Source organism: Rhipicephalus microplus, chromosome X, assembly GCF_043290135.1.
Source record: "Rhipicephalus microplus isolate Deutch F79 chromosome X, USDA_Rmic, whole genome shotgun sequence".
In the NCBI taxonomy this organism is placed as follows: domain Eukaryota; kingdom Metazoa; phylum Arthropoda; class Arachnida; order Ixodida; family Ixodidae; genus Rhipicephalus; species Rhipicephalus microplus.
In genome coordinates, this window is record NC_134710.1 from 74,493,093 (window position 1) to 74,517,535 (window position 24,443).

The 24,443-nt window shown below is 48.1% G+C and overlaps 1 protein-coding gene and 13 non-coding genes across 14 annotated transcripts in view; all 14 read left to right on the forward strand.

Annotated features, from left to right (window-relative positions):
* The window catches only part of LOC119176671 (unextended protein), a 418,752-nt gene that overhangs the window by 74,136 nt on the left and 320,173 nt on the right, over positions 1-24,443 (forward strand). The gene's annotated exons all lie outside the window — the stretch shown is intronic.
* Positions 19,716-19,788, forward strand: TRNAK-UUU (transfer RNA lysine (anticodon UUU)). Its single transcript has one exon. It is a non-coding gene; the product is annotated as a tRNA-Lys (tRNA).
* TRNAI-AAU (transfer RNA isoleucine (anticodon AAU)) lies at positions 19,927-19,999 on the forward strand. The gene has a single exon. It is a non-coding gene; the product is annotated as a tRNA-Ile (tRNA).
* On the forward strand, positions 20,349-20,421 carry TRNAK-UUU (transfer RNA lysine (anticodon UUU)). The gene has a single exon. It is a non-coding gene; the product is annotated as a tRNA-Lys (tRNA).
* TRNAK-UUU (transfer RNA lysine (anticodon UUU)) lies at positions 20,773-20,847 on the forward strand. Its single transcript has one exon. It is a non-coding gene; the product is annotated as a tRNA-Lys (tRNA).
* On the forward strand, positions 21,194-21,266 carry TRNAK-UUU (transfer RNA lysine (anticodon UUU)). The gene has a single exon. It is a non-coding gene; the product is annotated as a tRNA-Lys (tRNA).
* On the forward strand, positions 21,828-21,900 carry TRNAK-UUU (transfer RNA lysine (anticodon UUU)). Its single transcript has one exon. It is a non-coding gene; the product is annotated as a tRNA-Lys (tRNA).
* TRNAK-UUU (transfer RNA lysine (anticodon UUU)) lies at positions 22,464-22,536 on the forward strand. The gene has a single exon. It is a non-coding gene; the product is annotated as a tRNA-Lys (tRNA).
* Positions 22,676-22,748, forward strand: TRNAK-UUU (transfer RNA lysine (anticodon UUU)). Its single transcript has one exon. It is a non-coding gene; the product is annotated as a tRNA-Lys (tRNA).
* TRNAK-UUU (transfer RNA lysine (anticodon UUU)) lies at positions 22,887-22,961 on the forward strand. The gene has a single exon. It is a non-coding gene; the product is annotated as a tRNA-Lys (tRNA).
* On the forward strand, positions 23,097-23,169 carry TRNAK-UUU (transfer RNA lysine (anticodon UUU)). Its single transcript has one exon. It is a non-coding gene; the product is annotated as a tRNA-Lys (tRNA).
* TRNAK-UUU (transfer RNA lysine (anticodon UUU)) lies at positions 23,512-23,583 on the forward strand. Its single transcript has one exon. It is a non-coding gene; the product is annotated as a tRNA-Lys (tRNA).
* TRNAR-UCU (transfer RNA arginine (anticodon UCU)) lies at positions 23,723-23,795 on the forward strand. The gene has a single exon. It is a non-coding gene; the product is annotated as a tRNA-Arg (tRNA).
* TRNAK-UUU (transfer RNA lysine (anticodon UUU)) lies at positions 23,934-24,006 on the forward strand. The gene has a single exon. It is a non-coding gene; the product is annotated as a tRNA-Lys (tRNA).

Sequence of the window (24,443 nt, forward strand, 5' to 3'; positions counted from 1 at the left end):
TCCGCAGCTCTATCCCGACCATTGTGAGCGCGCTAGATGTGAGGTGAGCGTTGTGAGCGACGAAAGAGCCAAGTGGCGGAAAACCAGGAGGTAGCCCAATTGTGCTAGATGGAAAATAAGGTGATCCAATGTGTGAAGACTGATTTTCACTCTTTGAGTTGTCATGGCGTTGTTCGGCATTTTCCTCGTGTGTCAGCTGGTCAACCATGAACAAGGCGTACTTATGACACGAATAGTGACCGTTAGGAGCCTTTGAAGAGCTGCGTCGTAGAAAACCAGGTGATGGACCATGTATGCGAGACGAAGCATGAAAGGAATCAGTAGGGTGAGCGACGTCTCGTGTCGTATGTTGGTGCCACGACTTTGGAAATGCCGACTTTCGTGCACAAGGAAGCTGCGCTTGACGGTTGGGTTTTTCCCAATATACGTATGGCCTTCTGTAAGTAAACGCATGTGCCACTTCGTCTTGAGGCACTTGTCGATTCGCGCTGGACTTTCGAATGCTTGAGGACTGCTTAGGAAATTGACGATAGTGTGCAGTTGTCTCTAGATGGTTGGCAATGAGTAAGTCTTGGTCATAGTCATTAAAACGGGTAATCATCTCCTCTTTGAATTTTTGCCATGACTCTTCGTTCTCGAATATGTGAATTAGGTAAAATTTGAATGCCTCACCGCTGATGTAGTCGCTGAAGTTCGTAACCATCTCCCGTTCCGACCAAGATGCAGCGGTAGCGTGGAGTTCGAACAGGTTGAACCAGTCCTGTACGGGTCCGTCGTCCGCTGATCCGGTGTACTTGGGGATGTCGAGGTCAGCCGATGGTTCTGTCATGGTGCTGGTCGTTGTCCTCCTAGGTCATGATTCGGTAGTCAATGTCGGTCAGGGCGTCTTCTGGGGAACTGCGTCGATGATGAGTAACTGATGAAAGGGCAGGCAGGTCTCCATCCTGTCGACTTGTGTGACGCTATGATGAATGGGTGACGTGGCCTGGCTCATACCCCATGTTTATTCTGTTCTCTGACTTCTTCCTTCTCTGCTTCTACAAACCATGCATCCCATCATACGTCATATATATATATATAGTCGCACCTGGACGTGCCAGGTGCGACCGGCGCGAACAGCGTCCGTCAGCGCGGCCCGACGGCAACCGGCGCGAAATGCGACATGCTGCATTTCTTGCCGATGCGTTACCCGGACAACACAGCGTCTCCCTCTTTTTCATGACGGAGGGACGCCGGACGGGCTGAAACGCGCATGCGTCAAAGTAGCGCAGCGCGGTGCGCGCCTACGAATATATCGCAGAACCGGCGCCTGGCGTGGCAACGCCAGCGTGACGCAACGAAAGTTTTGATGTACGCCTCCTAAATTTGTTTATTATAAAATGCTGTGGACTCGCAAAAAGCCTGGAGCGGACTGACCTGTATTTCTGTCAACGCAGCCAGATCACGCAACGCACAAGAATTTCGACTTCTAGGCGATTTTCATGACAACCGTACAAACGGTAGGTTGAAATTCGGGTGTCTCCCGGACAATCCGGGAGGCATGGCAGATATGGCACAAAGAGAGAAGGGTGGTGGGAGGGGGGTGCAAAGCTAGCTTTATACATTGACATAATAGAGAGGAGGGTAGAGAGGGCGCAAAGATCATTCCCATATATTGACAAAATGGGAGGAGGGCGCTGGGATGAATCTTCACCCAATTCTGAAGGGGAACCTCGTGCACGCTTTTGTTCCCACCCCCACATACACAGGCAAAGCTTGTTACAGTAAAACCTCGTGAATACGTACTGTTACGACCGTCATCATTATTGAAGTTTTTCGGCCTTTGTGAACGGGACGAAAATATTTCGACGCATTCCAAGCAAGGCTGTGCCGTCAAGACGGATTAATTTCCTCTCTGCAAAACCTGAACGAGGGGTTCGGGACTGGTTCGCACAGAGAAAACGCACGAGCCAAGAGAGGCCATTGTGAGCTCGACTCAAGAAAGGCCATTCTGTTTGCTGCGAGCAAGGCTTTCGAGGCCGACAAGGAGGCAGCTGGGCCATTTTCAAGGTCACAGAGGGTCTGAAAGTCTCGGAACCAGCATGGTAATTTCAGTTCAGGCTGCGAGCTAAAGCCAAATTGCTTGTGTCTGCATCTTGCGAGGACAAGCGGTGTCCCGGGATATGTGCAGCTAAGCCGCAGCTTCTAGCAAACAACCAGGACTGGAATGTGGGGGTGAAGAAAAGGATAATGCACTATGTGCTGCAGCCCTTGCGGGAGCCCGCCTCTACAACGAGGGATTAGTCGACCACTCCTCCTTCCCCCTTTATCCATAGGATCAGCTGAATGGGATGGCATATTTTGACCATATGCGGGCCCACCACGACGTTGTCCTACCCAAACAGTCAAGCAAATTTGACACGTGTGCTGGTAGCCGGGTTTTCGAACCTCACCCAGCTGCCAGAAGAATCTTGGAAATCAAAATCATCGGACGTGCGCGAAACTTGGTGACGTGTGCGAAAACGTCGGTGCAGTGCTTTGGCGACCATATTTGGGCATCGTGCGGACTGTGCCCTCTCCACATGCATTGTGTGGTGTCTTTCCTCTCCTTCGTGGGTGGAGCATCTAGACCATGGAGTGCCGTATTGGCTGAAGCAGCTGACAGTGCACCCAGTGTTGGCAACGCGGCGCTATATAAGCCGAAGACTTTCGTGTATTTCAAGTTCTAAAGCTCTACAGCTCAACAGCTCTCCTGTACAGTTCTGATCACTTGGTCACCTCTTTTCTAATTCTCAGTTACTAACCATGTAAATAAATTGTTGTCGTTTTTACGAGCGCCTCATCTGACTTGTTCGACGATGGGTCCTTGGACGGGGGCCCGCTACCAAACTGAGACCCGCGGGACCCGGAGTCGCAACAGTACACGCCTAGAACGTGGCTAACTGCTCAATAAGCGTTGTATTCACAAATACAAATTATCTACGTCCGCCATCGCTGCGAAAGAAAGAATAAATACTGCGGCACAGGAAATATTGCCTAAAGTGCTCACAAGGAAGTTATTTCTGTCTGCCAATTTTTAAAATTGATTGGCACTCTCGCACGGCCGCCTGATGGCACGCGAAATCAAGGAGCAATTTGAAACTACTGCAGAGTCCAGGATACGCAGCCGACACAGCAAGTGGCATAGCGGCGAAACGGACATGAGCGGCTCTCCGCGATAAAGGTGTACCACGATCAGCTACTTAGCGAAAATACAGTTTTTTGAGACGCGGTATGGTGCAGGTAGCCGATCGTCTACTGGCTAATTGCGTGCAGCGCTTCGCCGACTTGACGTGCTCACCACGCCGAGCCGCTTTTGCAAACTCCGCTTCAGACCGTGCACAGATGCGGCGAGAAGCCTGTCGCGTTAACGCGACGATGCGGGCTCTCTGCAAGCGATGCTCTAGCGGTCCTGGCAGCGTACGGAAGCGCGTTTGGGCTGCCGCCTCGTGAAAGCGTGTGCTACGCTTGCAGTCTCGGTGCCCGTGATCCACAACGCTCAACTCCGTGACAACAAGTTGCTTTCGTTTCTGCAAAGTAATGCACGGTCTCGCACAACAATTGAGGCGGCAGCGATCGGCACTTCAGAGCGCACAGGTAGTCGCTGGCTACTATAAGCGTGCAATATAGGCTTAAAGCGGCGCTACGCCACACACGTAGGCTTTGAGTTGGCGATGACATATTGGCGCGCCTTTCGGTAGTCGCCACATCACATTCGTTTTCTGCCAATGATTACCAGTAAAGGCACCACTGCAATGACGTGGAAGTGGGAATAACTGATTGGTCGATTCTGTGCTTTTGCAGCAGCACAACTGTACGCAAATGCAGCAGCAAGATGGTGACCATCACGTAATATCCGTTCACGATTCGTGCTGTCAACATCACTTTCGGTTCCAAAACCACCTTGTGGCGCAACGATGGCACAAATTATACAAAAAAGACCCTTTTCGAGCAGCATGGCGCAGTAATTTTCTATTGGCGCAGGTTTCCCACCACTGAAAAAGTGTGTCTTCCTTTGACCATAGTTTATTGATGTTTACTACATAGGGTATAAGTAAAGAAATACGCTTAATCTGGGACGTATCAAAATCAAACTACAAATTATCAAAAGACGAATTATTCATGGAAGCTCTGCAGGAGAGCATTAGGAAAATGCCATCAAGCAAACACGATAGAAGCTTCAGAGAGTTTTAAGGAGATAACAAAGATAAAAGCCATTGAAAGGTTGAATGTGCTACAAAAAGTGAAAAGGAAGAAGAAAGAAAAAGAATTGCAATGTCAGTTAGACTGTTCATAAAATTATAAAGTCCTCAAAAGCAATAAGGCAGTTAAAGACCCGACTGGAGGCAATTTATATTACAAAATACAGAGTGTTGATGATCATAATGCGTGAGATTAACTATTGCTTGGTGAAATGCCAACACAGCCTGCTCCCTTGGACGAAAAGAGATGCGCCAAGCGAAACGAAATTAACGCAATAGCAACTAGTAGTGGAACTGTACGTGAAGGTGAAACCATTGAGCAAGTATTTGTTGAAAATATTCACGGTTTACTTGGTCAAAAACTCGCAGTGGTCTAGATGCTAAGATACTCGGCTGCTGACCCGCCAGTTGCCGGATCGAATCCCGGCTGCGGCGGCTCCATTTTTGATGAAGGCGAAAATGCTGTAGGCCTGTGTGCTCACATTTGGGTGCGCCTTAAAGAACCCCAGGAGGTCGAAATTTCCGCAGCCCTCTACTCCGGCGTCTCTCACAATCATATGGTGGGTTTGGGACGTTAAACCCCACATATCAATCGATTGGTCAAAAAAATTGCCCGCAGGTTCCCTCGGGGGAACACTGAGGAGGATGCGGAGCATATAATTGATTAACGGGGTGTTAAAGTGCGACTTACTTGGGTCGATGGCTAAATTGGTTAACGTGGTTGTGAAATGGGGTGTTAAATTGCGACTTACTTGGGTCGATGGCTAAATTGGTTAACGTGGTTGTAGGAGGGGGTGTTAAATGAGTGAACACGTACACACGTATGCGAAAGGGCGGCGCTGGTCGAAGGGACGTCGATCATTGTGTTTGTGGATTCGTTGGAATTCATTTCACCGCGACCTTGGACGTCGACGCGCCGTACAAACCAACCGACGAGCGGCAACTGAGCGAGCGAGCGCCGACCTTGAGTATATATACAGCACGACGGCGCATGCACTGTCAGCTGTTGAATGTTCTCGAAGCGCGACGCCATATGCGCGTCCACTGGAGAATCAGGAGAATTGTAGATGTCGAACGCGGTGTGTAGAGGAGGAAGGGTGCACAGATGGTGGAGGAGTGAAGCGCGCGCGGTGTGTAGAGGAGGAAGGGATGCACAGATGGTGGAAGAGTGGGCGACGGCGCGACGGCGCATGCGCGCGCGTCAGCTGTCGAATGTTCGAGAAGCGGTGCGGACCGCGCGGACGGCGCACTACAAGGCGCGAGTATAAGATGCTTCCGCATCTAAAAGTGGAAACTGTTGGGGCGCGCACACCTTCTGTAAAGTTGTTTGCGCCGCCTGGCGCACATGTTTCGAGCACAAGCCGTATTTCGGATTCACAACTATTGAGCGGTAGGTGGCATTGCGCTTGTGAGCGCTAATCGCCACCATCATCATCAGAAAACGTTAGCGCCTGTGGCGACGCCTGGCGGGAAGCTTTGGTTGCGGTGCGCAAGAAATAAGCTGCTCTTTTTTTTTTTTTTTTTTGCTTGGGGTGGTAGCGAGGACGGTTGCCTACAGCGGTGGGCCGGCCGTGGATGGCTCCGTGGGCCGCCTGTGGTGAGCCCACGTGGTGAGTCAAGCGTTAGTGAGGCCGCCTTATGTGTGTTATTGTGTGTGTTAAGTTGTTGAGTAATATTGTGTTTTCGCCCTAATTGCGAAAATACGAACGAAATCGACTTTATAATGAGTGCACACACAGGCATCGTGCAGGATGTGGATGTGGTTGGCAAGGTATGATGCAGTGATCATAGAATGGTGTGGTCTCAAATTCACCTAGACTTGAAAAAGGAACGACAGAAACTGATACGCAAGAAGCCAATAATGAGCTAGCCCTGAGAGGGAAAGTACGGGAATCCAGAGTCTCGCTTCAGAACAGGTACTCGGCTCTTAGTGAGGAAACCAGCCTTAGCATAGATACAATAAATGATAATCTGACGAGTGTAATTACGGAGTGTGCAGTGGAAGTTGGAGGCAGGGCAGTTAGACAGGAAACTGGCAAGATTTCCGAGGAAACGAAGAATCTCATTAAGAAGCGTCAAATCATGAAAGTCTCAAGTACAACAGACAAAATAGAACTGGCAGAGCTTTCGACGTTGATTAATAGGCATAAGGTATCCGATGTAAGAAGGTATAACATGGAGAGAATTGAACACGCTCTGAAAAACTGAGGAAGCTTCAAGGCACTGAAAAGAAAACTTGGGATAGGCAAAAATCGTATTTATGCACTAAGAGACAAAGAAGGTAAAATAACTACCAATATGGATAGGATAGTTAAAATTGCGGATGAGTTTTACAGAGATCTGTACAGTAGCCTGGACAACCACGACCTTAATACTATACGAACTAGCAGTAACCCAGATGACACCCCACCAGTAATGATAGAATAAATCAGAAAAAAACTTTAGAGAGCAAGCCAGGAGGCAAAGCTACTGGTGAGGGTCAGGTAACATCAGATCTGCTGAAAGATGGAGGACAGATTGTGTTAGAAAAACTAGCCACCCTTTTTACGAGATTTCTCCTGACAGAAAGAGTACCAGAGTCTTGGAAGAACGCTAACATCATCTTAATACATAAGAAAGGAGATTACCACAACTGGAAGAGTTACAGGCCAATCAGCTTGCTCTCTGTAGTCTACAAGCTATTTACATAGGTAATTGCTAATAGAGTAAAGAAAACATTAGAATTCCATCAACCAAAGGAACAAGCAGGATCTCGAACAGGCTACTCAACAATAGACCACATTCATACTATCAATCATGTAATAGAGAATGGCTCAGAACATAGCCAACCACTCTACATAACCTTCATTGATTATAAAAAGGCATTTGATTCCGTAGAAATATCAGCCGTCATGCAGACGCTGCGGAATCAGGGCGTAGATGAAGTATATATAAACATTCTGGAAGAAATCTACAGGGGATCAACTGCTACCATAGTGCGTCATAAAGAAAGCAACAAAATACCAATCAAGAAGGGTGTAAGGCAGGGAACACAATTTCCCCAATGCTATTTACCGCGTGCTTACAGGAGGTTTTCAGAAGCCTAGAATGGGAACAGTTAGAGATAAGAGTTAATGGAGAGTACCTTAAAAACCTAAGCTTCGCCGATGACATTGCATTGCTGAGTAACTCAGGGGACGAATTGCAACTCATGATTACGGAGTTGAACAGGGAGAGCAGAAAGGTGGGTCTTAAAATTAATCTGCAGAAAACGAAAGTAATGTACAACAACCTCGGAAAGGAGCAGCGCTTCCAGATAGATAATAGTGCACTTGAAGTTGTAAAAGACTATGTCTACTTAGGGCAGGTAATAACCGCGGAGCCGAACCACGAGATTGAAGTAACTAGAAGAATAAGAATGGGGTGGAGCATATTCGGCAAGCATTATGAAATTATGACAGGTAGATTGCCACTATCCCTCAAGAGGAATGTATATAACAGCTGTATTTTGCCGGTACTTAGCTACAGAGCAGAAACCTTGATACTTACAAAGAGGGTTCAGCTTAAATTGAGAACGACGCAGCGAACAATAGAAAGAAAAATGGTAGGTGTAACTTTAAAGGACAAGAAGAGAGCGGAGTGGATGAGGGAACAAACGGGGTTAAGGATATCATAGTTGAAATCAAGAAGAGGAAATGGACATGGGCCGGGCATGTAGCGTGTCGAAAAAACAACCGCTGGTCATTAAGGGTAACTAACTGGATTCTCCGTGAAGGCAAGTGGGTTAGGGGGAGACAGAAGGTTAGGTGGTCAGATGAGATTAAGAAGTTTGCGGGCGTAAATTGGCAGCAGCAAGCACAGGACCGAGTTAACTGGTGGAACATGGGAGAGACCTTTGTCCTGCAGGAGACGTAGTCAGGCTTATGATGATTATGATGATGATCATGATGATGATGATGATGGATATTGTGGAAGGTTGTCTTAGTGGGTTGATTACATTTGATAATATTGTTACGGATGTGATGGGTTTATTTACACTGAGAAATGTCAGCGCTCTACCGTCACTGCCGAATCGCCATCGCTCGAGAGCGTCCGATCTCTTCTTCTTCCTCGCCCTTTCAGTCCGCGTTACATTTCACTCCGGGCCAGACGAAGCTCACCGAGCGGGTAGAAGCGATCGGTTGTTGTAGGGCTTCAATCGGGCAATGTGCACAACTTGCGTCTTGCGCGAACGCCGGTTCTGAGCTGTCACTTTCCCAATTGTGTAAGTGATGTCACTTATGCACTGAGTAATGACGAATGGTCCTGAGTACTTAGAAAGAAACTTCTGGCAAAGTTCCTTCTTTCAAACACGCGTCCACAGCCAGACCAAATCACCTGTAGCGAAAATCACGGGCGGGTGTTTTGCGTCGTAACGGTCTTTCGCGCGAGCGTGGGCGGAAAGATTTCGGAGCCGAGCAAGTCGACGAGCTTCTTCGGCGCGACACAAAGTCTGCGCGACACTTGCGTTTTCGTTCGTCGAAAAGGGAAGTATGGTGTCAAGGAAACTTTGGGGATGATGAGCACAGAGAAGAAAAAAAAAGGCGTATAACCCGCGACTTCGTGTTTCGCGGTATTAAAGGCGTATGTAACAAAAGGTAATACCGCAACCCAGTTCTTGTGATCCGCTGCGACCTACATTGAAGGCATGTTGATGATCGTACGATTGGTGCGCTCAGTGAGGCCGTTAGTCTGAGGGTGGTATGGCGTGAAATGGCGATACTGACTGTCACGGACGGCCATTTTTGGCGACACCGCGTCACGGCAATTAACGGGCGCCGTACTCCCCGACTGACCGTGAGAAACGGCGGCGCATGAAAGGCAGCCGAGAAGTGCAGAATGGGGTGCTCTTCTTAGAACGTCGCCGCCGACGGTTAATCCTTTTGTAACTGTAGCGGCGTCTGCAAGGTCGTAGAAGGCCGCGGTATACCCCGAACGAGGATTAGACTACGAGACACACCCGCTGAGAGCTAAGTGGTTGACCGTTCCCACGGGGAAAAGCGTGGGAAACGCTCAGGTGGCCAAGCTGTATGACAACAACCCGACAGGTTGTCACTCTCGCTAGTTGAGGCCCCTCTCCCAATTAAAAAAGGGGTGGGGTCAAAATATTTTTGGGGCGGAGTTTTCCCTCAATTAAACGCGCATGATTGGACCCATGTAGAGGTCTCTTGTCCCCAAGGAAGAGAGCGAGGAGACACGAGGGGGATTTAAGCGCAGGATTTTGCCCTGCTAGGCAGACTAGTCGCTGACCAAGATGGTGTAGAAACAGATCAACAAGCATCTCTTCTAGAAGTTTTTAGTGTGGCTCTGTATCGGCTGGCCACCTAAACTTAGCCGTTCGTCTAGTTGTGACGCGATATTAACGTCTGCAACGTAGACATCGGGACTTCGCCTCGAGTTAGCTCAACCTGCTCGAAGTCACCTGCAAGCACTAGCCTCCCGGAGCCACCAGCGTTGCAACACCGCCGACATCGCAGTCGTGCCATAACTCTCTTCGTCTTCTCGCATCCGATCGTCGGGGACACAACGCTGCCGGTCATCACACGTATGCCTTCACCTGTTTATATCTTCGAACTTTCTCCTCCGTCGTTCTATTCTTGTTAGTTTGTGTAGTTTGTAATAGTTCCCTCTCGTAAGCTCATTTATTGTCTCTGTTATATATTTCTTTAGTTGTATCAAGTGTCGATGTATTTTGTTAGTTGTATTGAAGTGTTGTATTAGATCCCATGTGCTGCAATATCACTAGAGTAAAGTTGTTTTGTTTTCTCACGTCTCTGATCTCTTCATTGTCACTGCTTGCGTACGGAACGAACCGACCTGCTGTCATTCGCGTCGCCGACTTCGCGCTGGCGACGCTAGAGTGGCAGCTTGTAACACTGACACCCACAAAGCCGTAGCAACTCTTCGACAACGTCAGCGGTAAACTGCCGGCCGCGAGCACTTATCACCACACGAGAGCCCCATGACGAAGTATGATCGAGTGTAGAAGAAACCATGACACATCAGATGATGTGGCTGAAGCAACCGCCATCGTTTCAGTATACCGCGTCAGGTAATCTACGCACACAATAATCCAGCGGCGGCCGGTGGTAGACTTGGGGAAAGTGCCCAGTGAATCTATGCCGACTTTTTTGAATGGTGATGTCGGTGGCTTAACCGGCTGCAGTGGGCCGGCCAATTGTGTGGTAGGTTGTTTGTGGCGTTGGCAGACATCACAACTTGCGACGTAGTGCTTGGTGGTCTTCCAGAGTCGAGGCCAGTAAAACGTTGTCGGATACGGTGAAGCGTTCGGGCAAATCCAAAGTGCCCAGACGTGATGTCATCGTGCATGGCTTGGAATACCGCAAGACGCAGGCATTCTGGCACGACGAGGAGTAGTGTGGAACCATGGCTGGAGTAATTCTTGCTATATAGTAGGGCGTCGTGAATCACGAATGGCGTGGCGCGTTTAGAGCTACGAGCCACATCAATCATTGGTTACAGCGGAGGGTCACGCTGTTGCTCGTGACGGAAGACGTCCAAATTTGGGAAGTTGGACTAGATTGCGGCCAGGTAGTTGTCGAAATCATCATCATCAGCATCCACAGTCGGAGATGGAAGACGAGATAAGCAGTCGGCATCTGCGTGACATCGACCGCTCTTGTACGTCACAGAATAATTATATTCTTGAAGCCGTAAGGCCCAGCGAGCCAACCGTCCAGCTGGGTCACGTAGTCCGACAAGCCAAGAAAGCGAATGATGATCTGTGACGATCTTGAACTGCCGGCCGTACAAATAAGGTCTGAACTTTTGGATGGCGAAAACAACTGCAAGACATTCCAGTTCGGTGACTGTATCATTCCTCTCCGCCTTAGTCAAAGTGCGACTTGCATACACCACGACGTGCTGGCGGCTGTCGTGATATTGAACTAGCACGGCACCAACACCGATACCACTAGCATCTGTATGCAATTCCGTGAGTGCCTCCAGGTCGAAATGGCGCAAGAGGGGCCCGGAAGTAAGCAAATACTTCAGCTGCTCGAAATCAGCCTCACACTCAACGGTCCATCGTAATGGGGCGTTTTCACGGAGCAACTCTGTCAGGGGATGAGCAAGCTGGGCGAAGCCTTTGATAAACCGACGAAAATAAGAACACAGCCCGACGAAGCTACAGAGATCTTTCACAGACGTCGGTTGCTTGAAGACTGATTTTGTGCGGGTCTGGTCGTATACCATCCCTGTCGACTAGATATCCAAGCACAAGGGCTTGACGCTCACCAAAATGACACTTCTTTGCGTTTAAAACGAGACCAGCTTGTTTGATGCAATCTAGAACGACGCTAAGCCGATGGTTGTGCTCGTGGAATGTCTTGCCAAAAGTAATTACATCATCGAGATAACACATACATATCTCCCATTTGAGACCGCGAAGGATGGAGTCCATGAATCTCTCGAAGGTATCTGGGGTGCTGCATAAGCCAAACGGCATAACGTTGAATTCAAATAACCCATCAGGCGTGACAAAAGCAGTCTTCTCTTTGTCAGGCGGATGCATTGGTATTTGCCAGTATCCTGACCTTAGGTCGACGGACGAAAAGTATGCGGCCGAGTGCAGACAATCAACAGCATTGTCGATGCGTGGTAGCGGATACACGTCTTTCTTTGTGACGGCGTTGAGACGGCGGTAGTCTACACAAAATCGCCAAGAGTTGTCTTTCTTTTTTACCAATATAACAGGAGCTGCCCAGGGACTGCTTGACTCTTGAATAACGCCTTTCTGCAGCATGTCGTTGACCTGATCGGCGATCACTCGCCTCTCTGACGGGGATACGCGAGAGGGTTTCTGGCGTATCGGTGTAGCATCTCCCGTGTTGATGCGGTGGTGCATACGGGATTCGGGCAACATGGAACAACGCTTGTTTTGAGCGAAATCAAAGACTCCCGCGTAGCGTGTAAGTACCTCCTCAAGGACATTCTGCTCGGAAGAAGGCAACGACTTATTGATCATGCGTTTAATCTCGGCTGAGTAATTAGGCGCAGTCTGACTGATGGCTGGAGACTGAGACCATTCTGACGTCAATTGTGGCCTGCTCCTCGAACATTCCCAGTTTGAATCCGGCTGATAAAACAACAGGCTCTGAGGCTGCGTTGAGCGCCCACAAGCAAGCATTTCCTTCGATGGCTGTAAGGACAGACCGTGGGACCAGCACATTCTTCTTGATGGCGTTTGCATGATCAGGCTCCACAAGTCCAGTGCAGGGTCCTGAGCGGACATGAGAAAAGAATACGGGTACAAACACTGCTGTCCGACCAGAGATCGTCACATCTTCAGACAACGAAAGAGTATTGATGAGCAGAGTCGGAAAATCGTCAATTATTGCAGCGGGCAACGTACTTTGTAGAAGAATCTCTCCAGTTCTACAGTCAAGCGTAGCGCCGCATTCATGAAGGAGGTCTATCCCTAAATTGACGTCATGAGTTGCGCGAGCCAGTACAGTGAATTCAACACGGAAATTTTGTCCACCAATTGTGAGTACAACTGAACAAATACCAACAGGGCATAACACTTCGCCTCCAACTCCACGAAAAGTTTCTTTACGATTCCACGCGAACATAACTTTGTGACCCAAGAAACGACGTTTGAAACGAAGGTTCATAACCGAAACAGCAGCACCAGTGTCTACAAGAGCAAGAGTATCTACACCGCCTATACACACACACATCACAGCAGAAGGAGAAATTGGCGAAACTGACCGTCCCGCGACCACACCTCCATCGGTCGCACCAGTTAGTTTCCCAGCTGATGCGGGGAAGGTGACCGGCGACGCGGAGACGGCGACCGGCGGGACCGTGTCGAAGGCGGTGTCAGGCTTCGCTCGGAGGCGGGGGACTCGCTGCGAAATTCGTTAGGCCATTGCTGTCGGGGACGGTGGTCGGCCGTGTGAGTGGTCCAGGTTTCGTGCATACGAGGCGGGTGCGTCGAAAAACGTGGCGGCACAGCGGTTTCGGACTTACGAGCCGGATACGCTGAAAAACGCGGCGGTGCAGGCGGCCGTCTGGGACAGAAGCGCGAAATAAGCCCTGGGAGACCACATGTGTAGCAAACGGGAACTTGTCGGCTTACATTAGCACGAGCAGAGGTGGCTGAAGTACGCGGAGACGGGTCGTGCTCCACAGGAACATTTTGTGATGACGCATAGTAATCTTCTGGTAGAGGCCTGGTTGTCGACGGTCGGAGGTCCGCAGTGGTACGTAGAGAAGATGACATCCGGTGGTGGCCACAACCCGTCGGGGAAAACGGAAGCCGCGGGGTAAAATCTGCAGTTTCTGTGCGTGGTCGGTTTTCGACGTGGCGCTCTCGCATCCAGTAGGGAAGTGGTTCGGAAACGCGGCAAACGAGCATTGGTGGTGAACGTCACCTGCTTGAAGTCGTACGAGCTCTTCTCGAACTACCCGACGTACGAGAAAGGGAATGTCTTCGCAGGTGGCGACGCCCATACTTGCGACAGTGGGAACATTGTCCAAGCGCCCGAACTTAGGTAGAATGATCCGGGTCTTCAACGCCTCGAAGGCGCGACACTGCTGCCTGAAAATCGAAGGAGTGTTCAAGTTTTCTTTTGTTATCAAAAAATTGTACATGTCCTCGGTGATGCCTTTTAACAAATGACCAACTTTGTCTTCGTCAGACATATTTGCGTTGACAATCCCGCAAAGCTTCAACACTTCTTCAATGTAGGTTGTGCACGTGTCGCCGGGCAGCTGAGCCCTACGTGACAACGTTTGCTCAGCTTTCTTTTTCAAGGAACTCGTGTCCCCAAAGCAGGCCTTCAGTTCCTTAACAAATATATCCCAAGTGGGGAGGACATGTTCATGGTTCTCAAACCAAAGCAAGGCTGTCTCGGAAAGGAAGAATACTACGTTCCCGAGCTTCGCCGGTGCACCCCATTCGTAGTAGCGGCTCACTCTGTCGAAGTGTTTTAGTCAAGCGTCCACGTCTTCGTCAGTTTTACCTGAGAAAATTCGTGGCTCAGGTGCCCATTAGTCTGGTTGTCGAGGTCAACGGCCACCTTGTGCCGTGTCGGTGGCAGTGGTGGATGCAGCAGCGTAGTACGTCAATGGGATTGCTGTGTCGTCGTTCATGCTGATGTCGTCTGGGGGTCGGCCAGCTAAGCGTCTGCTTCTTCGAAGAACTTCTGCTGCGGGGTCCAGGACGGCAAGTTACCCAGTACCTCCACCAAAGCTGTTACGGGTGTGATGGGTTTATTTACACTGAAAAATGTCCGCGCTCTACCGTCACTGCCGAATCGCCATCGCTCGAGAGCGTCCGATCTCTTCTTCCTCGCCCTTTCAGTTCTCGTTACAATATAGTAATTCGCCTAATGATATCGTCGATCCAAAGTACTGAAATAAATGTGTGTAAGTTGTTTGACTTGTTCCGACCGCCGTGTGCTGTGTACGTTCACTCCAAGAGCGTGGTGGCGTAGCTCGCCATTTCGAGACACCACAAAACATATGAATGGCTCGAGGCTCACTTTTTCCATTTGATACCAAGGCTCTCCAATAACAAAAGAGCAAGTGGAAATACCGATCAATGTTCCCAAGATGAAATAAAACGTATTGGCGAATCTCACTTGCACTGGGAATTGATGAGATGTGAAGCACGAATGAGGAAGGTCCATATGTCACTTTCAAATAAACACAATGTCACGAGGCGGACGTAATTATGTCGTAGATCACTTCAATATCATGATTATCATGTTTGCGCCTGACATTTGTGCTCGTAGTTTATTCACGTCAGGTAATGCCAAATTTGGTATATGTTACTCTAGCGAAACAGCCGCGAGCACGCTATGAGCAAAGCGTGTAGTCATGTTTTACATGACACGCGTATCATTAGTATTGTGTTTGGACGAGTTATTTACCTTCATAGTCTATTAACGTCACGTTATACAAAACTTGGTATATCTGAATCTAGCGAAACGGCGTGAGCACGCTATGTACGTAGCGTGTAGTAATATTTTACATGACACGCATGTCATTATTATCATGTTTCACCGAGTCATTTACCTTTGTCGTCTGTTCACGTAACGTGATACCAAATTTGGTATATGTGGAGCTAGCGAAACGGCCGCGTGCGCGCTATCAGCGTAACATCTAGTTATGTGTTACATGACACACATGTCCTGATTATCATGTTTGGACGAGTCATTTACCTTCGTTATCCATTCACGTCCCGTAATACCAAACTTGGTGTACGTGACGCTAGCGAAATGGCTATGAGTGCATCATGAGCTAGGTATGTTGTCATGTCCTTACATGACACGCATGTCATGATTATCATGTTTGGACGTGTAATTTCGTCTGTTCACGTCACGTGATACCAAATTTGGTATATGTAGAGCTAGCGAAACGGCCACGAGTGCGCTATGAGCATAGCATGTAGCCATTTTAATCGCGACACGCATATCATGATTATCATGTTTGGTCGTGTCATTTACTTTTCTCGTTCATTCACGTCACGTAATACCAAATTAGGTATACTTGACGCTAGCGAAACGGCCACGAGTGCATCATGAGCATGGCATGTAGCCATATTGTTACATAAACCTCATCTCTTGATTAACATGTTTGCACCAGTCATATACCGTCATCATCCATTCACGTCCCGTAATACAAAATTTGGTATACGTGGCGCTAGCGAAACGGCCGCGAGCGCATCATGAGCATGGCGTGTAGTAATGACACACATGACATGCATGTCATGATTTCCACGTTAGATTCTGTCGCTTTTGTTCGCCATGCAGTCATATCATACCGTACCAGTTTTGCTGCATGTCACATGAAGGAGACCACCACAAGAACAGCAAGACCATGAAATGTATATCATGACATTCGTGACATATATATAATGATTTTCATGTTATGACTATAGTCAGTTATGCTCGTCATACACTCATGTTACGGCATACTAATTTTTGTATAAATACCATTATCTAAATGGCCAGGAGAGCTAAACGTCGTAGGTATCTATATAGATAGACAGACATACACGATAAAACTCGCCGAAGTCCACTAAAAAATGTTTCGCTGCGCACAACTAGGGTGCTGGCAAAGAACCGGGACCTCATGGATTGGGCGCTGCATTGTACGAGACATTTAAAGGCGTAATATCTGTGGCCTTACATCGTGTTTTCACAGAGGCTTTAAGATTAACGGTGCTGCCCACTTGATTCAGAAAGATGTGCGTAATACTCATACTGAAGATTGGTTATCCTAAAAAATTTTTGTCACGTGAGTCATATCGACCAATCACCTTGATTGATTTGTGGGGTTTAACGTCCCAAAACCACCATTTGATTATGAGAGACGCCGTAGTGGAGGGCTCCGGAAATTTTGACCACCTGGGGTTCTTTAACGTGCACCCAAATCTGAGTACACGGGCCTACAACATTTCCGCCTCCATCGGAAATGCAGCCGCCGCAGCCGGGAATCGAGCCCGCGACCTGCGGGTCAGCAGCCGAGTACCTTAGCCACTAGACCACCGCGGCGGGGCCGACCAATCACCTTGGCCAACGCAAATTATAAAGCGTTTAGAAAGGCTCTCACTAGTAGGCTGGAGAAGCTGTTGAACATATTAGTTGGACCAAACCAAAGATGAAAAATACACGGACGCACAATAAACACCAGTGTTCATGTACGAAGAATGTGCTGGAGGGTTGTGGTGTGCTCGACAGCAGAGTTCCAATGTTGCAATTAGATATGAAAAAAAAAACCTTTGATCGTGTAACTAATGACAATACTTTTGTACACTAAAATATGTTAACGTTGGGTCTGTCATGTTATAACTAAAAATAGCTTATAAAAAGTGCTTTATGTGTTACGGAAAGCTTTCAAGTGACAAATGGTGTACGTGTGGCAGGGGGATGTCAATTCATCGTTATTACTCACAATATTTGTATGGAACCTTTCCACATGAAGATTATTAGCAACGAAACAATAAATTTGTATCAGCTAACGAGACGTGAATTCAAAATGATAACATATGCACATTGCATTGCTGTGTCCTCTTGCGATAAAGTGTTAGTGAAGTGATACGTGATACGGACTCTTTTTGCAAGATGACAGGTAGTTCAGTAGCCCCGTCGCGGTGGTCTAGTGGCTAAAGTACTCGGCTGCTAACCCGCAGGTCCTGGATCAAATCCCGGCTTTGGCTGCTGCATTTCCGATGGAGGCGGAAATGTTGTAGGCCCGTGTACTCAAACTTTGGTGCTCGTCAAAGAACCAAAGGTGGTCAAAATTTCCGGAGCCCTCCACTACGGCATCTCTCATAATCAAATGGTGGTTTTGGGACGTTATACCCCACAAATCAATCAATCAGGTAGTTCAGTAAACTGGGATAAATATCCAGGCTTGTGGTATGGTTCCTGGGAGACTAGCCCACAAAACTTTGCAAATATGTACCAAATACGCACACATGAGACATTGCACTTGTACAAACTATATAAATACGATGGAGTACCTTCGCAGCAGTACAGGGGCAGAAAAAATTACATGGAAAGAAGTATGTGAAAGTACTCATAAAAGACTCGAAGCTGGGGTGGTGGGAAACTTTCTATGTTTTGTAGAGCAACTTCTTGTAATTGGTTAATTGTTTGCTAAGTATGGTATGTTATAAGTTCCTATTTAAGTCAAAAGCACATGTACAAAAATTGCCTACAGCGATAGAGGTGTTTTTTTTTGCGGGGGGGGGGGGGGGGGGGATGGGGTCGGTACGGAAGCGTATGAGACGGACAAAATTATCCCATTCCTCAAGAAATGGTGGCGTAGAATCAGGGAATGTGTTCTGATAAATCAAATAGAGTTTGAAAGTATTTTTGATGTGACTAACGTAACACTTTTCCGAGCACGTTTCTGCACATTCTACTCTGCAATAAGATTCCAGATCATGTGTTATCAAATATGTCTTTAAAATATAACCTACGTGGATACTTGAGAAACTTAAAATGGCCTAAAGTATTGAAAGTGCAATTTTCAATGAAAATAGTATTCGTTGCATCGAGAAAGCATCTTTTACAGGTATTTACGTGACATACTATTGCCTGAGCTAGCTATAGATCAATATACCGTGTTGGAAAGGGGGCAGGGAGAGGCGCTGAACGTGACGTACTAAAGGGGGTAACAATTGTGACCATGCTCGCAAGCGCAAAGGCATTCTTCTTCCAACTGCACAGCGAAATATTGCCGGCAAAACCATGGTTACATGAAAAGCGTTATTTTGTACCATGGTCGACATACTGCCCATATGTCAGAAACCCGAGACTGTCAACCATTATTTTCTTCACTATTGAGATGCTATTTTTCTGTGGGACATTTCGCAGCGTACCACGAAAAAAGGTTTTGCCTATCGCATTATACAGTATCAGATTTATGGCTGTGTAAATTCAAAATGATGTCCCCATGACATGTTGCTTGTGCTTCACAGCGAGTGGCGAACCAGAATGGCTGTGCATCACGTATAGATAACGATAACCCGATCGGCGCTCGGATACTTCACGCAGAGAATTCTACAACGGCCACCTGGATCAGCGCGTGCGGCGATCTAGGTGGCTGTGATTCCATACATAAGAACGTATAACTTTCTACAAAAAATGACGTGAAGGCGTGTCGTGTTAGTTATACGATGAAGCATATTTAAATGAAACCAGTGGCAGCTAGGCTGATGTTTCTTTACAATTGTTATTAAGTGCTTGTAGTTTTGTGTGTGTGTGTGTGTGTGTGTGTGTGTGTGCGCGCGCGTGCGTGTGTGCGTGCGTGCGTGCGTGCGTGCGTGTGTTGTGTGTGTGCGTGCGTGCGTGCGTGTGTGCGTGTGTGTGTGTGTGTGTGTGTGCGTGCGTGCGTGCGTGTGTTGTGTGTGCGTGCGTGCGTGCGTGCGTGCGTGCGTGCGTGCGTGCGTGCGTGTGTGTGTGTGTGTGTGTGTGTGTGTGTGTGTGTGTGTGTGTGTGTGTGTGTGTGTGTGTGTGTGTGTGTGTGTGTGTTCACTTTTTTCGTTCACTTTTTTTTCTCTCCATCTGAATAATTTTCATTTCGCCTGTCAAGCGTGGTCTCGTGCTGGTGTGCGATGGAGGTAGAGCCCTACGGAAGACTACCGGACACTGGAACGACCACGGGTGTTGCTTCTAGGAAGCGCTACATCTCCGACAGCGGCACTGACAGCGATGACACCGTACCCGGGGATGTCAGCAGAGAAGAACTAGGGTGTGTGTGTGTGTGTGTGTGTGTGTGTGAAGCCGGCGGTGAAGAAAAAAAAACTCCAGCTAGCACAGTCAGTATCGCATGAAACAGCCTTAGATTCGGGCGCTGCATTTTTTTTTACTGATCTGTGCCCATGTTACACGGATTGTTTTCCAATCTTCTTTCGCCTTCCTCTCTTTCGCTCTGTGACTTAATCTTTCTGACCATGAACGCACGGGATGACGCAAACTGAAACGCGTACTGTTCGCCCGGCTAGCTCAGTCGGTAGAGCATGAGACTTTTAATCGCAGAGTCGTGAGTTCGAGCCCCACGTTGGGCGCTGCATTGTTTATTGAGCTGTTCCCATATTACACGGATTCTTTTCTAATCTTTCTTCGCCTTCCTCTCCTTCACTCTATGACTTAATCTTTCTGACCATGAACGCACGAGATGACGCAAACTGAAACGGGTGCTGTCTTCCCGGCTAGCTCAGTCGGTAGAGCATGAGACTAATATTCTCAGGGCCGCGGGTTCGAACCCCACGTTGGGCGCTGCATTTTTTTACTGATCTGTGCCCATGTCACACGGATGGTTTTCCAATCTTCTTTCGCCTTCCTCTCTTTCACTCTGTGACTTAAGATTTCTGACCATGAACGCACGGGGGGACGCAAACTGAAACGGGTGCTGTCTGCCCGGCTAGCTTAGGCGGTAGAGCATGAGACTTTAATCTCAGGGTCGTGGGTTCGAGCCCCACGATGGGCGCTGTGTTTTTTACTGATCTGTTCCCATGTTACACGGATTGTTTTCCAATCTTTCTTCGCCTCCCTCTCCATCGCTCTTTCACTTGAGCTTTCTAACCATGAACGTACGGGGTGACGCAAACTGAAACGGGTGCTGTCTGCCCGGCTAGCTCAGTCGGTAGAGCATGAGACTTTTAATCTCAGGGCCGCGGGTTCGAGCCCCACGTTGGGCGCTGCATTTTTTTACTGATCTGTGCCCATGTTACACGGATTGTTTTCCAATCTTTTTTCGCCTTCCTATCTTTCGCTCTGTGACTTAAGCTTTCTGACCATGAACGCACAGGGGGACGCAAACTGAAACGGGTGCTGTCTGCCCGGCAAGCTTAGGCAGTAGAGCATGAGACTTTTAATCTCAGGGTCGTGGGTTCGAGCACCACGTTGGGCGCTGTGTTTTTTTACTGATCTGTGCCCATGTTACACGGATGGTTTTCCAATCTTCTTTCGCCTTCCTCTCTTTCGCTCTGTGACTTAAGCTTTCTGACCATGAACGCACGGGATGAGGCAAACTGAAACGGGTACTGTCTGCCCGGCTAGCTCAGTCGGTAGAGCATGAGACTTTTCATCTCAGGGTCGTGGGTTCGAGCCCCATGTTGGCGGCTGAATTTTTATTTATCTGTTTCCATATTACACGGATTGTTTTCCAATCTTTCTTCGCCTCTCTCTCCTTCGCTCTTTGACTTAAACTTTTTTGACCATGAATGGACGGGGTGACGCAACATAAACGGGGGCCGTCTGCCCAGCTAGCTCAGTCCATAGAGCATGAGACATTTAATCTCAAGTTCGTAGGTTCGAGCCCCACGTATGGCACTACTTTTTTTACCGATCTGTTCTCATGTTACACGGATTGATTTCCAATCTATCTACGCCTTCCTCTCCTTCGCTCTTTCACCTAAACTTTCTCACCATGAACGCATGGGGTGACGCAAACTTAAACAGAGCCTGACTGCCCGGCTAGCTCAGTCGGTAGAGCATGAGACTTTTAATCTCAGGGTCGTGGATTCGAGCCCCACGGTGGGCGCTGAATTTTTTCACTGATCTGTTCCCATGTTACAGGAATTGTTTTCCACTCTTTCTTTGCCTTCCTCTCCTTCGCTCTTTGATTTAATCTTTCTGACCATGAACACACGGGGTGAAGCAACTGAAACGATTGCTTTCTGCCCGGCTACCTCAGTTGGTAGAGCATGAGACTTTTAATCTCAGTGTCATTGGTTCAAGCCCCACGTTTGGCGCTGAATTTTTTACTGATCTGTTGCCATGTTACACGAATTGTTTTCCAATATTTCTTCGCATCCCTCTCCTTCGCTCTTTGACTTAAGCTTTCTGACCATGAACGCACGGGGGGACGCAAACTGAAACGGGTGCTGTCTGCCCGGCTAGCTCAGTCGCTAGAGCATCCGACTTTTAATCTCAGAGTCGTTGGTTCAAGCCCAAAGTTGGGCGGTGAATTTTTTTACTGATCGTTTCCCATGTTACAGGAATCGTTTCCCAATCTTTCTTTGCATTCTTCTCTTTCGCTTTGTGACTTAAGCTTTCTGACCATGAACACACGGGATGACGCAAACTGAAACGCGTACTGTCCGCACGGCTAGCTCAGTCGGTAGAGCATGTGGCTTTTAATCTAAGGGTCGTGGGTTCGAGCCCCACGTTGGGCGCTGAATTTTTTTACTTATCTGTTGCCATGTTACAGGAAATGTTTTATATTCTTTCTTCGCTTTCCTCTCTTTCGCTCTGAGACTTAAGCTTTCTGACCATGAACGCACGGGATAACGCAAACTGAAACGGGTACTGTCTGCCCGGTAAGCTCAGACGGTAGAGCATGAGACTTTTAATCTGAGGGTCATGGGTTCGAGCCCCACGTTGGGCGCTGCATTTTTTTACTGATCTGTGCCCATGTTACACAGATTGTTTTTCAATCTTCTTTCGCCTTCCTCTCTTTCGCTCTGTGACTTAATCTTTCTGATCATGAACACATGGGGTGAAGCAAACTGAAACAGGTGCTGTGTGCCCGGCTAGCTCAGTTGGTAGAGCATGAGGCTTTTAATCTGAGAATCGTTGGTTCAAGCCCCAAGTTGGGTGCTGCATTTTTTTACATATCTGTTCCCATGTTACACAGATTGTTTTCCAATCTTCCTTCGCCTTCCTCTCTTTCGCTCTTTGACTTAATCTTTCTGACCATGAACGCACGGGATAACGCAAACTGAAACGGGTACTGTCTGCCCGGTAAGCTCAGACGGTAGAGCATGAGACTTTTAATCTCAGGGTCATGGGTTCGAGCCCCACGTTGGGCGCTGCATTTTTTTACTGATCTGTGCCCATGTTACACAGATTGTTTTTCAATCTTCTTTCGCCTTCCTCTCTTTCGCTCTGTGACTTAATCTTTCTGATCATGAACACACGGGGTGAAGCAAACTGAAACGATTGCTGTCTGCCCGGCTAGCTCAGTTGGTAGAGCATGAGACTTTTAATCTCAGAGTCGTTGGTTCAAGCCCCAAGTTGGGCGCTGCATTTTTTACTGATCTGTTGCCATGTTACAAAAATTGTTTTGCAATATTTCTTCGCCTTCCTCTCCTTCGCTCTTTGACTTAATCTTTCTGACCATGAACGCACGAGATGACGCAAACTGAAACGGGTACTGTCCGCCCGGCTAGCTCAGTCGGTAGAGCATGAGACTTTTAATCTCAGAGTCGTGGGTTCGAGCCCCACGTTGGTGGCTGAATTATTTATTTATCTGTTCCCATATTACCCGGATTGTTTTCCAATCTTTCTTCGCCTCCCCCTCCTTCGCTCATTGGCTTAAACTTTTTGACCATGAACGGACGGGGTGACGCAACATAAACGGGGGCCGTCTGCCCAGCTAGCTCAGTCCATAGAGCATGAGACCTTTAATCTCAAAGTCGTAGGTTCGAGCCCCACGTTGGGCACTACTTTTTTTACCGATCTGTTCTCATGTTAGACGGATTGTTTTCCAATCTATCTGCCCCTTCCTCTTCTTCGCTGTTTGACCTAATCTTTCTCACTTAGAACGCACGGGGTGGCGCAAACTGAAACGGGTGCTGTCTGCCCGGCTAGCTCAGCCGTTACAGCATGTGAATTTTGACCTCAGAGTCGTGGGTTCAAGCCCCACGTTTGGCGCAGCACTTTTTCATTGATCTGTTCCACAAATTGTTTTCCGATCTTTCTTCGCCTTCCTCTCCTTCGCTCTTTGACCTAAACTTTCACACCATGAACGCATGGGGTGACGCAAACTTAATCAGGGCCTGTCTGCCCGCTAGCTCAGTGGGTAGAGCATGAGAATTTTAATCTCAGGGTCGTGGGTTCGAGCTCCACGTTGGGCGCTGAATTTTTTCACTGATCTGTTCCCATGTTACAGGACTTGTTTTCCACTCTTTCTTTGCCTTCCTCTCCTTCGCTCTTTGATTTATTCTTTCTGACCATCAACACACGGGGTGAAGAAAACTGAAACGATGGCTGTCTGCCCGGCTACCTCACTTGGTAGAGGGTGAGACTTCTAATCTAAGAGTCGTGGGTTCGAGCCCCACGTTTGGCGCTGAATTTTTCACTGATCTGTTGTATGTTAAAGGAATTGTTTTCCAAGATTTCTTCGCCTCCCTCTCTCTTCGCTCTTTGATTAAAGCTTTCTGACCATGAACGCACGGGGGGACGCAAACTGAAACGGGTGCTGTCTGCTTGGCTAGCTTAGTCGGTAAAGCATGGGACTTTTAATCTCAGGGTGGTGGGTTCGAGCTCCACGTTGGGCGTTGTGTTTTTATACTAATCTGTTTCCATGTTACACGGATTGTTTTCCAATCTTCTTTCGCCTTCCTCTTTTCCGCTCTTTGACTTATTCTTTCTGACCATTAACACACGGGGTGAAGCAAACTGAAACGGTTGCTGTCTGCCTGGCTAGCTCAGTTGGTATAGCATGAGGCTTTTAATCTCGAAGTCGTGGGTTGAAGCCCTAATTTTGGCGCTGCATTTTTTACTGATCTGTTCCTCTGTTGCACGGAGTGTTTTCCAATCTTTTTTCGCCTTCCTCTCCTTCGCTCTTTGACTTAAGCTTACTGACCATGAACGCACGGGGTGACGCAAACTAAAACGGGGCCTGTGTTTCCGGCTAGCTCATTCGGTACGGCATGAGACTATCAATCTCAGAGTTGTGGGTTCGAGCCCCACGTTGGGCGCTGCGTTTTTTTAC